We start from the raw sequence: 5,087 nt of genomic DNA on the forward strand, positions 1-5,087 counted from the left end.
TAGGCTGAATCAAGAACGATGAACTAACCATATTTACAAAAACAAGAAAGGTCGAGTTCATACCAGCTTCTCCCATCTCAATCAGTCCATCATATATCGTCATAATTGCCTTTCACTTGCACGACCGAATGATGTGAATCATAATAACAGTGCACGTGCATTGGACTAAGCTGGAATCCGCAAGCATTCAATAAACGGGAGAAGACAAGGGAATATGGACTCTTGGTTAAATCAACAACAATGCATATAGGAGTCACTTCAACAATTTAATCATGGTCTTCTCCTATCGACCCCCAAAGAAAAGAAAAGAAATAAAACTATTTACACGGGAAAGCTCCCAACAAGCAAAAAAAGAATAAAGGGAAATATTTTTGAGTTTTCTTTTTAGTTATTACTACTACAACAAGAAAAATAAAATAGCTAAAATCTACTACTATTTTTTTGGTTTTCTTAAGTTTTATCAAACACACAAGAAGAAAGCATAAAAAAGAAATAAACTAGCATGGATATTACAATGAAAAAGTATGAGCACCAACATCTAGCAATGAGTGTGTGAACATAAATGTAATGTCGGTGGGAAATGCATACTCCCCCAAGCTTAGGCTTTTGGCCTAAGTTGGTCTATGGCCACGGCTAGCTTGGCGGATATCCAAAGTAATAGTTGGGGTCGTACTGTGAAGAAGCCTTGGATTGCCACTGGTTGGCAATCACCTCCGAATCCCATTGATAATCAGACTGTCGTGGAGGATCAAATTGTGATTCCGGCTCTGGCTCTGTAGCTGTTGTAGGGTTCCGGTAGGCGTGAATGGCCTCCAACGGAACAAGGTACTTGCCTACAGATGAATCAAACAAGGAAGGAGCAGGCAAGGTAATAATCTCAGGATGATTTTTACCAAATATTAATTTGTACTTAAGCTCCTTTTCCCTATTCTTAACAATAAAATCATGTGCTACCATACTCTTATAATCTAAATAAACAGGAGGCAGCAATTTTTCTTCCTTCTCATAATGCCTAATGGGTATGTTAAAATGTGAAGCGAGGCACGAGGCGAAGATGCCACCAAGGATGGGGCCCTTTGTATGGTTCAGACTTAACCGTTTGGCAATAATACCGCCCATACTAACAGAGTCGTCACGGAATTAACCATGGAACAAAATAATAATATCAGGAACACTAAAGTTTCCATAGTTTCTGCGACCAACTAAGCAACGACTAGCAAAGTTGCAAAGTAGCGTAAAACAGGAAAATGTATGCTAGTGATTCTTGCATCAGAAACTTTCCTAGTTTCCCCTATAGTGATAGTGTCAATAAACCCATCCACATCTCTATGATGTCGTTCCTCTAAGCTACCCTCGAAAGGTATTTTGCAAACCCTGCAAAATTCATATAGTGACATCTTCTTAACCACATCATATAAATGAAACTCTACTGAAGGAGGTGATTCCTTAGGATAATAGTAGAAGTTTTGCACAAAAGTTGGTGAGTAAGTGATACTGTTCGCGTTGGTCGCGGAGGAAGTCGGTGAGGCCTCCGCGGTGCGAGGCAGATTATATTTGGGCCTCTTTGCTTCTTTATTTTGCTTTTCCTTCGAGCTTCGGCTCGATGAGTCCCTCAAAAATCTCTTCATTATTTTCTGAAAAAGTCTGAAATTTTTAGTAACTTCAAATAAAAGTAAACCAAACTCAACAAAATTGATAGCAACTACTCCTACAAGTGCCTAGAGCCTATATCATGCATTAGAACTACTTGGAACCATATAAATTTGACATGCAAGCTCAAGAACATGGTCACCTAGGCAACACAAATTTGCAATGAATAAAGCACTAGAACAAAAACTAATTGGACCAATGGAGGATTCACATACCAAGGAACAATCCCCCCAAAGCAGTTTTGTGCGAGGTGCTTTGAGCAAGGAGATCAAAAATCGCAGCAAAATGAGCTAGAACTCATGCTTGAGCTGGCTGGTGATTTTTTTGTGAGGAAGAAGAAGTGTGTGGGTGCAGGAATAAGTGGAGGGGAGCTACCGTGGGCCCACAAGGCAGGGGGACATGCCCTGGACCCTCGTGCCCAGGTGCTTGCTCCCCCTGCTGTGTTCTCAGTGCCAGATATTCTCAAATATTTCAGAAAAAATCATATTTAAATTTCAGGGCATTTGGAGAACTTTTATTTTCGGGGTATTTTTATATTGCACGGATAATTCAGAAAACTGATAGAAAATACTATTTTTACTTTATTTCAACTAAATAACAGAAAGTAAAAGGAGGGTACAGAAGGTTGTGCTTTCTAACTTCATCCATCTCATGCTCATCAAAAGGAATCCACTAACAAGGTTGATCAAGTCTTGTTAACAAACTCATTTCGAGTAACATGAAACCGGAGAAATTTCGAATGACACTATGTTACCTCAACGGGGATATGCACATCCCCAACAATAAGAATATCATATTTCTTCTTGACAGTAGGAAGAGGAAATTTAAAACCTCCAAAAATAATCGATGGAATTTTTCCAATAGAGTTTATACTATGAACTTGAGGTTGTTTCCTCGGAAAGTGTACCATATGCTCATTACCATTAACATGAAAAGTGACATTGCCTTTGTTGCAATCAATAACAGCCCCTGCAGTATTCAAAAAAGGTCTTCCAAGAATAATGGACATACTATCATCCTCGGGAATGTCAAGAATAACAAAGTCCGTTAAAATAGTAACGTTTGCAACTACAACAGGCACATCCTCACAAATACCGACAGGTATAACAGTTGATTTATCAGCCATTTGCAAGGATATTTCAGTAGGTGTTAACTTACTCAAGTCAAGTCTACAATATAAAGAGAGAGAGGCATAACACTAACACCGGCCCCAAGATCACATAAGCAGTTCTAACATAGTTTCTTTTAATGGAGCATGGTATAGTTGGTACTCCTGGATCTCCTAGTTTCTTAGGTATTCCACCCTTAAAAGTATAATTAGCAAGCATGGTGGAAATTTCAGCTTCCGCTATCTTTCTTTTATTAGTAACAATATTTTTCATGTACTTAGCATAAGGATTCATTTTAAGCATATCAGTCAAACGCATACGCAAAAAGATAGGTCTAATCATTTCAGCAAAGCGCTCAAAATCCTCACCATCATTTTTCTTGGATGGCTTAGGAGGAAAAGGCATGGGTTTCTGAACCCAAGGCTCTCTTTCCTTACCATGTTTCCTAGCAACAAAGTCTCTCTTATCATAACGTTGATTCTTTGGTTGTGGGTTATCAAGATTAACAGCAGGTTCAATCTCTACATCATTGTCATCACTAGGTTGAGCATCAACATGAACATTATCATTAACATTATCACTAGTTTCATGTTCATTAGCAGATTGTGTTTCAGCATCAAAAATAGAGATATCATTGGGATTCTCAGGTGTGTCAATAACAGGTTCACTAGAAGCATGCAAAGTCCTATCATTTTTCTTTTTCTTCCTCTTACAAGGACTAGGTGTATCAATATCATTTCTCTGATAATCTTGCTCAATTCTCTTAGGATGGCCCTTAGGATACAAAGGTTCCTGGGTCATTTTACCACCTCTAGTCATAACTCTAACAACATTATCATTTTTCTTATTATTTAATTCATTGAGCAAATCATTCTGAGCTTTAAGTACTTGTTCTACTTGAGTGGTAACCATAGAAGCATGTTTACTAATGAGTTTAAGTCCACCTTTAACTCTAGACATATAATCACCCAAGTGTTCAATCATATAAGCATTTTGTTTCAATTGTCTACCAAAATAAGCATTGAAGTCTTCTTGCTTAACCATAAAGTTATCAAACTCATCCAAACATTGGCTAGCAAACTTAGTAGGAGGGATTTCAGCTTTATCATATCTATAGAGAGAATTTACCTTTATTACCTGTGTCGGGTTATCAAGACCATGTGTTTCTTCAATAGGTGATGGATTAAAACCATATATTTCTTCAACAGGTGGTAAATTAAGACCATGTATTTCTTTAATAGGAGGTAAATTCTTAACATCTTCAGCCTTAATACCCTTTTCTTTCATGGATTTCTTTGCCTCTTGCATATCTTCAGGACTGAGAAATAGAACACCCCTTTTCTTTGGAGTTGGTTTAGGAATAGGCTCAGGAGTTGGCTCAGGAGCTGGCTCAGGAAGTGTCCAATTATTTTCATTTGTCAACATATTATTCAATAGAATTTCAGCTTCATCCGGTGTTCTTTCCCTAAAAGCAGAACCAGCACAACTATCCAGATGGTCTCTGGAAGCATCAGTTAGTCCATTATAAAAGACATCAAGTATTTCATTTTTCTTAAGAGGATGATCAGGCAAAGCATTAAGTAATTGGAGAAGCCTCCCCCAAGCTTGTGGGAGACTCTCTTCTTCAATTTGCACAAAATTATATATATCCCTTAAGGCAGCTTGTTTCTTATGAGCAGGGTAATATTTAGCAGAGAAGTAATAAATCATATCCAGGGGACTACGCACACAACCAGGATCAAGAGAATTAAACCATATCTTAGCATCACCCTTTAATGAGAACGGAAATATTTTAAGGATATAAAAGTAGCAAGTTCTCTCATCATTAGTGAACAGGGTGGCTATATCATTTAATTTAGTATGGTGTGCCACAATAGTTTCAGATTCATAGCCATAAAAAGGATCAGATTCAACTAAGGTAATTATCTCAGGATCAACAGAGAAATCATAATCCTTATCAGTAACAAAGATAGGTGAAGTAGCATAAGCAGGATCATATTTCATTCTAGCATTCAGAGTTTTTGTGTTTAAGCTTAGCTAATAATTTCTTAAGATCACTTCTATCATTGCATGCAAGAAAGTCTCTTGTAGTTTATTCATCCATAACATAGCCCTCAGGCACAACATGCAATTCATATTTATTAGGAGAGCCTTCATCATCACTTTCATCAATATTATCATTTTCAATAATTTCATTCTCTCTATCCCTAGCAAGTTGTTCATCAAGAAATTCACCAAGTGGCACAGTAGTATCAAGCATAGAAGTAGTTTCATCATAAGTATCATGCATAGCAGAAGTGGCATCATCAATAATATGCGACATATCAG

Source organism: Triticum dicoccoides, chromosome 1A, assembly GCF_002162155.2.
Source record: "Triticum dicoccoides isolate Atlit2015 ecotype Zavitan chromosome 1A, WEW_v2.0, whole genome shotgun sequence".
NCBI lineage: Eukaryota > Viridiplantae > Streptophyta > Magnoliopsida > Poales > Poaceae > Triticum > Triticum dicoccoides.